This window comes from Pteropus alecto, unplaced genomic scaffold (assembly GCF_000325575.1).
Source record: "Pteropus alecto unplaced genomic scaffold, ASM32557v1 scaffold159, whole genome shotgun sequence".
In the NCBI taxonomy this organism is placed as follows: domain Eukaryota; kingdom Metazoa; phylum Chordata; class Mammalia; order Chiroptera; family Pteropodidae; genus Pteropus; species Pteropus alecto.
In genome coordinates, this window is record NW_006443122.1 from 281,324 (window position 1) to 292,581 (window position 11,258).

The 11,258-nt window shown below is 43.9% G+C and overlaps 1 pseudogene; it reads left to right on the plus strand.

Moving 5' to 3' along the window:
• The first annotated feature begins 9,466 nt into the window (after positions 1-9,466).
• On the plus strand, positions 9,467-10,951 carry LOC102885126 (annotated as a pseudogene).
• The last annotated feature ends 307 nt before the right edge of the window (positions 10,952-11,258 follow it).

Sequence of the window (11,258 nt, forward strand, 5' to 3'; positions counted from 1 at the left end):
TGGTCATACACCCCCAATCTAATTCCTAAAAGAAAAGCCCAAGCTTTGTGCCAAGATGCTAAGTCTCCAGTCTACATTCTCTTACCAGAAGAAAGACTTGGTGCTGTGGGTTAAGGTCATCTTTCCAGTAGTTTGCAAAGAAGACAAGCTTGGTGTTGTGGCACCAGGCCTTTGTTGAATTTACTGTTTGGATGAGACAAGCTTGGTGCCACCGTCCCAAGTTTCCACTGAACATACTTTTAAGGGAGAATAGTCTTGGTGCAGTGAGCTGAGTCTTCCATTCTTCCTCCTGTTATGAGATGACGGCTTGGTTCTGTGGGTCAATGTCTTCACAATAGTTTCTATTACGAGGAGCCAGACTGGGTTTTGTGGGCCTAGATCTTGAGTCTAGTCTCTGTTACAAATTAGATGGTCATGGCATTGTAGGGCTGGGGCTGCCAACTAATTTCTCTTAGAAATTCCAGTGTTGGTGCCGTGGTCCAAAATCTCCATTCTAGTTTCTCTTACATAAAGACAGGTTTTTTGCTGTGGGCCTAGAACTCCAATCAACATTCATTCAGAGAGGACTGGCTTAGAACCCTGAGCCCATGCCACAACTTCAGTTTTTGTTAGAAGAAGATGGAATAAATGCTGTGGGCCAAGGTCTCAGCTCTACTTCCTGGAAATAGTGGAAGAGATTGGAACTGCAAGCCAAAATCACCCCTCTTATTCCTAATAGAAAAGTCCAGGCCTGGAGCCAAGGTTCTAGGTCTCCAAGAAAGATTCTCTTACCAGAGGACAGGTTGGCCCTGAGAGTTGAGGTCTCCAATCTCCTAGTTTTCAAGGATGACAAGCTTGGTGCCTTGAGACCAGGCCTTCCTTGTACTTAGTGTTAGGAAGATACTAGCTTTGTGTCATGGGCCCAGGTTTCCATTCTACACCATTTTAAGAAAGGACAGTATTGATGTTATGAACTGAGGCCTCTGTTCTTCTTCTTCTTTTTGTCTTTATTGAAATATAATAGACAATTAGTTGCTTGTATTCACATTGTACAATTCAATGAGTTTTTTTCCTCTTCAGTTGGCATACAATAATATACCAGTTTCAGTTGTATAACATAGTGATCAGACATCCACATAACTCGCAAAGTAATCACCCCACTAAATCTAGTACCCCTCTTCCCCCTTACATATTTATTACAATATTATTAACCATCTTCTCCATGCTATACTCTACATCTCCATGTCTATTCTGCAGCTATCCATTTGTACCTCTTAATCCCTTTGCTTTTTTGGGGGGGTGGGGGTCCTCCAAACCCCCTCCCATCTAGTATCTCTCTAAATATTCTCTGTATTTATGAGTTTATTTCCACTTTTGTTGTTGTTGTTGATTTTGTTTAGATTACACATGTATGTGAACACATGTGATATTTGTCTTTCTCTATCCAACCCATTTCATTCAGTGCAATATCCTCAAGGTCCATCAAGGCAATATCTTTTTCCATCCTCTTCCTTTTCGTCTGTGTGTGTCTTTTAATCTGGTGAGTCTATTGTAGGTAGCAGAGGTAGGAGTCTTGTTTTCTTATCCATTCAGTCATTCTATCTTTGGGATGGAGCACTTAATTCTTTTTCATTTAAGGTACTTATTTATAGGAATGTAGTTGTTACCATTTTTTATTCATATTTTCGATACATGTTTTTTCTTCTTAAAGAAGTCCCTCTAACATTTCCTATAATACTGGCTTGGTGATGATAAATTCCTTTAACTTATTTTTGTCTGGGAAGCTCTTTATCTGTCCTTCAACTCTAAATGATAGCTTTGCTAGATAAATTATTCTTCGTTGTAGATCCTGGGTCTTTATCCCGTCAAATATTTTTTGCCAAGCCTTTCTGTCCTGCATAGTTTCTTTTGAGAAATCAGCTGCCAGTCTTATGGGAGTTTCCTTGTAGGTAATTAACTGCTTTTCTCTTGCTGCTTTTTAAGATTCTCTCTTTCTAGTTAGCCTTGGCATTTTAATCTACATTTTACTCTACATCTCCATGTCTATTCTGCAGCTATCCATTTGTACCTCTTAATCCCTTTGCTTTATGTGTCTTGATGTGAGCCTCTTTAGGTTCCTGGTTTTTGAGATTTTCTGAGCTTCTTGGTGTTGTATGTCTATTTCCTTCACTAGATTAGGGAAGTTTCCATTATCATTTCTTCAAATATATATTCAACTTCTTGTTCTCTCTCTTCAGGTACCCCAATGACATCAATATTTTTATATTTAATAGTGTCCCATAGGCTCCTTATATTATTATTATAGTCTTGGCTTCTTTTTTCTTGCTATTCTGATCGAGTGTCCTTACCTTTCTCATCTTCTATATAGGTTATTTGATCCTCTTTATTCACTTTTCCATTTCATATACTTCTTATCTCAGATAATGTGTTCTTCATTTCAGACTGATTCCTTTTTGTAATTTCCATTTCCATTTTTATGGTTTTTATCTCTTTGTTAAAGTTCTCACTTAATTCATCTACACGTCCCCTAAGTTCATTGAGTATCTTTATAATCAGTTTTTGAACTCTGCATATGTTAGATTGCTTGACTCTATTATTTCTGGATCTCTGTTCTGTTCTCTCTATATGATTTCTGCTTTTTTGTCTTCCTATTTTGACTGCCTTTCTATGTCTGTTTCTATGTACTAAACAAAGCTCCTAAGCCTCCCGGTCTTATTAGTGTGGCTTTGTGAAGTAGGTGTCCAGTGGCACAATCTTGACAGGGTTTCAGCTGCAGGCCAATTTTAGTCTAAGCCTGTGCCCCTCCAGGGCCACCTGTTAAGATTCAGCAAGCAATCCACAGATGCTGTGCTTATAGTTGTCTCAAGAAACCACACCAGAAACTGAGGCTAGCTGCCTCTAGTTTGAGCCTAGGTGCTACTCAGCAAGGAGCACCTGACTCATTGAAGATATACCTGGATGTGCTTGGGTGAGGCTGCAAGTTGGGGGAGGCAGAGTTTCAGGGAATCCTTTAGGTAGAGCGACCTATGTTACCCAGTTTGATGATATCTCCCCTATGGCGGCGCTGCATCCACACACTGAGAGAGGGGACGGCTCAACAGAGGAACAATGGATACCACCAGTACTTCTGCACAGCTCGAGTCTTGCCTAGGTCCTCACTCTGACAACTCATTATCCACCTGCACAGCCGAACTGGCACTGGAGCTCAGAGCAAGCCGGTCCATCATGATGAAAGTCTGCTCATAGACACGGCCACTTAAAGAGGCGTCTGCAGTTGCCAGTTGCCACTGCCGCTGCTGCAGCCTCCGTTTCATTCAGCCGCTCGGGACTGGGCAGGCTTGTATCCTCACCTTGTCCTACCTTCTGCTATTGCAAGATGATTTCTTAGATTTCTCCCTAGTTGTATGGCTTGTCCATCTAGATCCCAGGAGATTTTTCCTTGCTGTTCGCTCCTTGTTTCTGTCACAATTTTCATTTGGCCACCAGAAGGATGAACAGAGCCTCTATCATCAATGCCATTTTTTCCCTCTCCTCTTCTTTTTCTTAGGGTTAGACAGCTTTGTTCTGTGGACTTTGAACTCTACATTAGTTTCTGTTAATAGGGACTTGGTTGGCTGCAATGTGCATAGGTATTTGGTCTAGTCTGTTTTCAATTAAACAGTCTTGACCTTGGGACCCTAGGCCTGCACTCTAGTTTTTGTGAGGAGAGTTCAGGCTTGGTGTCATGTGCCTAAGTCTCCATTCTACTTTCCCTATATAAAGACAGTCTTGTTGCTGTGGGTGTAGGCCTCCACTCCATCCTGTTCAGAGGGGAGAGGCTTAGAACTGTGGGATAAGTCCTCCACTTACGGTCTGCTAGGACAAGTCAGGATCGATGCAGTGGGCCAGTGTCTTCACTGCAATTCCCAAAAATAATGAAAAGGCTTGGTAATGCAAGCCACGCTCTCTACTCTGGTTCTAGATAGAGCAGGCCAAGTTTGGGGCCAAGGTTCTAGGTCTCAACTCAAGTGTTTCTCAGGATGGCATGGGCTTTGTGAAATGGGTGAATGTCTCCACTCTAATTCCTGTAAAAAGAAGATAGGCCTGTTGCCAAGGTCCATGGTCTCCAGTCTACATCATTTCAGAGAAAGCAGGCTTGCTGCTGTGGGTCAAAGTCTTCACTCTAGTGTGTGTTAAATACACATGCTTGATTCCTTTGAGCAAGGTCTTTACTCCATTTCTTCTTTGAAGAGGATAGGGTTTAAACCAATAGCTGAAGCCGCCATTCTACTTCTTTTTCAGAGAGGACAATGTTGGTGCAGTGGGTCCAAACTCCAAATCAATTTCATGTTAGGCAAGCTGAAAGCTGCAAATGCTGCTGCAAGTAGTTTTCTAAAGGATTATTCAGCACTCCAGCTGAAAAGCAACAAGATTGATAAAGCGTTGCTGCAGCCATAGAGCAAAATCCCTAATTACAGATGCATCCCGCCCTCCGCATCCACAGAATTCCAGCAGCCGCTGCGGAAAAGAAAGTTTATTAATGAGAGCCACAAGAAGATTGGCAATTCAACAAATTATGACATCCATAGCCGTCACACAGGTTGGTAAGGAGAGCCAGCCCCGAATGCAGCATTGCGTGATTCTGCGAAACTTGCTGCCGTAAAGCATGTCAGCAATGCGGACCTCAAATGCCACATTGCGGCATTATGTGACAGTAGCTGCTGTAAAGCATGTCGTAAAGTAAAGCCATCCCCAAGAGCTTCATTGCGGCATTTCATGACAGTTGCTGCTGTAATGCAGGTCGTAAAAGCCAGTCTAGAAAGCCGCACTGTGGCATTTTGCCATACTTGCTGCTGTAAAGCAGTCCGTAAAGAGGCGCCATCCCCTAATGTTGAATGGTAGCCTCGGGCTACTGGTTGCTGCTCTATAGTTGGTGGGGTCTGAGTGTCTGGCACAAATATCCTCATTGAGAAGAACATCTAGACCCACATTCATGATGCAACCATAGTAACAATAAATGAAGCTGGACATTTGGAATGCTTGAAAAGTGGGGCAGCTGCTATCACAATGCAGGTTCCATGCTAGCCAGTAGAACCTGACATACGTATGCCAAGATCTCCTCTTGACTTTTTAGCACAAATCAGAGTTGAATGAGTGGGAAACGTTTTCCACTTGCGTTCCCTTGAAAATGAAACAGGCATGGTGACATGTTTTCAAACATCCATTCTGCTTTCCCTTATGCAGCAAAGGCCTGGTGTCTGAGCCATGGACTTCTATTAACTTCTTTATCAGTGAAGATGGGTTTTGTGCCATTTGCCAAATCCTCCACATAAGGTTCAATTAGAGAAAGCTGGGCTATGTTCTGTGGGCCAAGGCCTCTACTCTGCTCCTTGGAACTAAGAAAACGACTTGGTCCTGCATCCAAGCTCCCCTCTCTAGTTCTGGAAAGAAAAGTCCAGGCTTTGTGCCAAGGTTCTAAGTCTCCAGTCTACATTCTCTTCCCAGGGGAAAGACTTGGGGGTGTGTATTAAGGTCACATTTTCAGTGGTTTGCAAAGGGGAGAAGCTTGGTGTCGTGGCACCAGGCCTTTGTCGGACTTGCTGTTAGGATGAGACAAGCTTGGTGCTGTTGGCCCGAGTAATCATTGGACATGCTTTTAAGGGAGGACAGTCTTGGTGCCGTGAACCAAGTCCTTCATTATACCTCCTGTTATGAGATGACAGCTTGGTTCTGGGGCCAATGTCTCCACAATAATTTCTGTTAGCACAGGCCAAGCTTGATTTTGAGAGCCTAGGTCTTTAATCTGGTTTCTCTTACGAATTGGTTGGCCTTGACATTGTGGGCTTGGGCCTGCAAACTCATTCCTGTTAGGCCTTCCAGGCTTCGCTCCATTCGTTTCTTTTACATAAAGACAGGCTTGTTGCCGTGGGCCTAGGACTCTACTGGACATTCGTTCAGAGAGGAAAGACTTAGAACCAAGGGCCAAGGCTACCACTCAAGATTCTGTTAACAAAAGACAGAATAAATGCTGTGAGTCAAAGTCTCAACTTGACTTCCTGGAAATAGGTGAAGGAATTGAAACTGCAAGGCAAGGTCACCACTCTAGTTCCTGGGGGGAAATTTTGGGCCTGAAGCCAAGGTTCTAGGTCTCCAAGAAAGATTCTCTTATCAGAGGACAGGCTGGCCCTGTGGGTTAAGGTCACCTATCAACTAGTTTTCAGAGTTAATGGACCAAGGCTCCGTTTTACTGAATGTTAGGAAGTCAGGTAGGACTGTGCCCTGAATTACTTGGCCAGATGGGACCACCAGTTTTGCTCTGCAAATAGTTGTGCTTTGTGCTGAATGCCACTGTAAGTGCAGTGGTAGGGTGGGCTATGGAGTTTACTGTGTGCATTGGGTAGGTTTCCTGAAGGCTTTTTATCCACAGTGGGTGGAGCTGTGAATTAGTTTTCCTGCCCAGATAGGACCAAGATGGCTTTTTATTGATTGAATGTTTGCTTGGTTGCTGTAAATATTTGTCTGCTTTCAGAGGTCTTACAGAACTGTTTTAGGCTGCCTCTGGTGGTTTTCCTTAGCACTTCTATACGGGTGAGAGCTTGGAGCTTCCCAGTTTCTGTTTTGTTGATTTCCCTCTTGTTTTTTTGTTTTTTTTAAAAAATTTTTAATTTGTTATGACTTTTTATTTCTCTTTCATTCTTTTAAATTTTATTTGTTCCCTTTTCCCCTTATTTGTTTGGTATTGTTTTTTAGTAGTTTGGTAAGTTTTTGTTGTTGTTGCTCATTTTTTTAGGTCTTTTTTTTCTTTGTGGTTTCCTTTACATTTATTTTCCTTTGTGGTTTTGGGGTTTTTTTAAATTTGCTGCTGCATTTTTTTTGTTTTTCAAAATTTTATTTGGTCCTTTTTAACTCTCATCGACATTCTTATTTGTTTTTAAATTTCTTGTTTCTTCTTCATGCTGTTTCTTGGAGATTATTAAATGTACTTATTTTATATTTTTCTGATATTTATAGTATCTAGTTTCTGTGGGTCTGATTCTGCTGTGTATTGTTTCTGCTGGCTCCCATTCATGGTGCTTTTGTTCTCTTGTTTATTTTGAGACCTTCCTTTTTCCATGATTGTCAGTTTGTTCTTTGGAATTGTTCCCAGTGGAGGTATTTAAAGTCTTATTTGGGATATATTACTCCTGAGAGGTTTTTGTTTGTTTGTTTGTTTGTTTGTTTTTTGGTCTCCACTATTCCCTAGGGGGCACTACCAGTGAAGGTCATTTTCCATTTAAATTTTCACTTGAGGTTATTGGGACCAATAAGAAGTGTGAATTGACTTCATAAACATTCATGGCTAAAATTTCTCTGTCCTCCCCTCTTCTATGCAGTGGTGTTTGCTTGGTGGCCACTTCCACACAGTGGAACTGTTTATCATTTGTCCTTGTTTCCTGGTGCAGCACTGTGCAGTCTTCACACAGTCCTGTTCTATTTAGCCTGTTATGTAGGTCTGCTTCAATCTCTGGTCTCTACATTCTATGTTGTTCTCAGAGTGGAAGCTCAGTAACACTAGGTGCATGAGAGCTCCTGAAGGTGAATGCTTGCTAATTATCTAAATGCCTTTTGGGGTTGTTTATCCTTTTCTCATTGTTTTGTAGGTATTCTTTATATATTCTGGATACTGGTTCTTTGCTGGTTGTACGCATTTTGAATATCTAATGACAGCTATGACTTTCACTGTTGTTTTCAGCGCTTTGTTGTGTAGATGTTATATTAGTTACCTTTTGCTGCATCACAAATTACCCCACAACTTAGAACTTTAAAACAACATTTATTATTTCTCTGTTTCTACCAGTTAGGAATCCAGGCATGACACAGCTGAGTTCCAGTGGTTCATTATCTCTTGAGGTTGCATATTGTCAGCAGGGGCTGTGGTCTCCTCTGAAGGTGTCATTGGGAGGCGATGTCTCTCAGGGTTCTGTCATTGTGGTTGTCACACTGAGAGCTCAGTGCCCTCTGGTTCCTGATCAGGGACCTCTGTTGGTTCCTAGCCCTATGGACCACTCCCATGAGTAGCTGAGAAAGTTGTAGCTGGCTGCCCATGGAGTCAGTGAATGAGGACATGGGAGAGCAAGCAAGTACAAGGTGGGGCCTATCTGTTTGTGGCCTGACCCCAGAAGAAACAACTCATCACTTTTAGTACTTTGAGTTTATGAGAAGTAAATAATGAGGCCCAGACTCCTCAGGAGAGAAGATCACACAGAGGTGTGAACACTAGGGGTCAGGGACTTTGGGGACATCTTAGAGACCACCTACCATGGATTTGCTGGAAGTTCCATGGGTAATTCATTTTACCCATCTTCAAGTTTTTGTGTTTTCTACAAGAAAGGCCTCTTTGTTCTGTGGTCATTAATATACTTTAAAAGTTGAACAGTTTGGCCTTTTCACAATAAGTTCTTAATGCATCTAGGGCTTCACTGTCTAACACAGTAGCCACCAGCCAGCTGCATGTGACTATTTAAATTAAACTTAATATTACATAAAGTTAAAAATCCAGTTTCTCAGTCACACTGGCCATATGTCACATGCTTAATAACCATGTATGACTGATGGCTACCATGCCAGGCAGTGTTGGTGCCAACATTTTCTCCTCAGGTAGGTTCTAGCAGTGGTACTGATGGAAACAGTTGTCAGCAGGGCACAGTTTGCCCCCAGGGGACTCTTGGCAAAGCCTGGAGGATTTTTTGTTTTCATAGCTAGGGATGCATGTTCTCCTGGTATTTGGTGGGTAGAGGCCTGGAATGCTTCTACTATTAAACATCCCATAATACATGGGACAGCCTCCCACAACAGGACTCATCCAACCCCAAAAGCCAGCAATGCCAATGTGGAAAACCCTGACCTAGGGTGTATCCTGTTGTGAGGTGATGGAGTTTATTCTGTTTCCCTCCCACTAGCCAGTCGGTTAGACACCATTTCCTGTGCATACTCAGCCCATTTCCACCCAGTGCTGCTGAGGACCTCTGCAACTGTAGGGCCCGCCGCCACCTCTGCTCTGTTCTTCCCCCACTGCACCAACACCTCACCTGGCATCCTTGCTGTTGGCAAGTACCATCTCCCTTTGGGCTCTTTTTCTTCTTGGGCCACCCTGTCCCCAGCTGTCTGCAAGCCTCACTCCCTCACTTGCAGGCCATTCGCTCCATGAGCCTTGACTTACCCTCCACCTGAGTAGCACCCTAGTCCTCTCTTTGGCTGCATTCTCTGTCCTTGTCCAGGATGGCTGGCCCTCATCACCGCCTAATGCTATTCAGGGGGTGCCGCTTGCTTGTTGACCTGCCATCTGTCTCTTCCACTTAGAACAAATCCTGAGCAGGTGGGCATGGAGGGTGTCCACGCCCAACCTCTAGGCAGTGCCTGCTCATGAAAGAGTATCTCTTGCCATCCATTAAGTTCCTGCAGGTCCAGGGATGGGGTTTCTGTGTTTTCCAGTGGCATTAGGTCTGGACTGCAGTGAGTGTGCAGTGAGATGTCTGGTGTAGACGTGCCATCTGAAGATCTGTCTGGATCTGTTCAGATCCTGAGCTTGGGTAGCGAGAGTTCACCTAATAAGAGTTTGAGAATTTGGGAAGTGGGCAAAATGCATTTGCCAAATGAATACTGGAAAAGGAAGAGACAGGTGAGACAGCAGCACGAAGCAGAGCTGTTGGGGCCACCAATTCAGAGGACATTCGTGGGGATCACTTCTATGGCCCAGGCTTCCCACTGGTGGTTACCATTATCCAGGTGATGATGGTGACACCTGAACTCACTACCAGAGGGGACCCTCTGTTCAGGACATTTATTTAAGAAGAAAGAAAGTGTGGTATGCCTCTTTAGAAGGTCTCCCATCATTAAAATAGTTTAAATCGGTGTTTGGAGATTCACTTCCTGAGCACTGTGCCTAAGGTGCAAGTTCCGGATCCTGTTCTAGCCTAGGTGCTTTGCAGTGAGGCGGTGTGCTAACGGGGCATCGTCTCATTCTGTTTACTGTCACGGCAGTGGCTTCACCACTAACGGAGGTGCCTGCTCCAACCTGAAATCCACAAAGCTATTTGAGGTTCTGAGCGCTCTGGAGGATGGGTACGGCCATCGCAGAAAGGAGATCTTCACCGCCTCGCCCAATGGTGCCGCGGGGGACTTCACTGATGAAAACTTGGAAGATGAGGATGTCCGACCAGGCGCCCACCTGCCCAGCTGTGTGCTGTATGCCTCTGTTTTGCCTGAGGATGATGGCAGCTGCGGCAAGGAGGACTGGCAGCTACCGCTGCCCTTGAAGAGGCGGAGGGCAGCGGGGCCACAGCGGGTCTGGACCAAGAGGGACATCTGGTCAGACTTCAGCAGTTGGCCGGTGTCGAACTCTCATATGGAGCACCTCAGGAGCCAGAAGCTGAGTCCTGTAGGCCTCTTCGAGTTGTTTTTTTTTTTTTTTTTTGATGAAGGAATAATCAATTTTATTGTTAATGAAACCAATCGTTATTCTTGGCAGAAAAATGTCTGCCTGGGTCTCAAGGCCCAGGAACTGAAGTGTGTTTGGGCATTCGGATTCTGAGTGGGTATATATCCTATCCCACGAGAAGGATATTTTGGGAAACTTCTCCCGATTCGCATTGCCATCTTGTGGCGGACGCCATCAGGAGGGACAGGTTCGAGCTGATCTTCTCGTACCTGCATTTTGCGGAAAACAGCGAGCTGGACCACAGCGACAGATTCACCAAGGTAAGGCCTTTCCTCGTGCGGATGAACCGCAGTTTCCAGCAGCACGCGCCTTTGGACGAGTTCTACAGCTTCTGCGAGTCCTCATGTGAGTACTTTGAGCGGAGAGCGTCTCTGGCGGCCTGCGGGGTGGTAGGGGTGGTTGGGCTGCCGGGTCTGGTGTGGCACTACCAGCAGCAGCTACCTGGTGTGGTTTGAGCCCTCGCAGGGCACGCTGTTCACTAGGCTGGGCGGAAATCTTACTTTGGAGTATAGCTGAGTCATAGAGAAGACAATCAAATGTAACCAAATCCTTTAGAGAAACTTTTCATGAACAGTAAAAAGGTTCTACCATTGTGTTCTATTGATTATAACCTAAGATATAGGCAGTAGTATATAAAAATTATATAAATATGATGGATATCTTAATCATATTTATTACACTTTAATTCCATACTGTCAAACTTTCCAAGCATAATCTGCCTCAAATTTATCTAGAGGGCTAGATTTGTAGTTTGTATTTTCTTGATAAAAATGTTTTCACAATACACACATATTCTCATGTGGAATCAATTTTTATAGTGTGA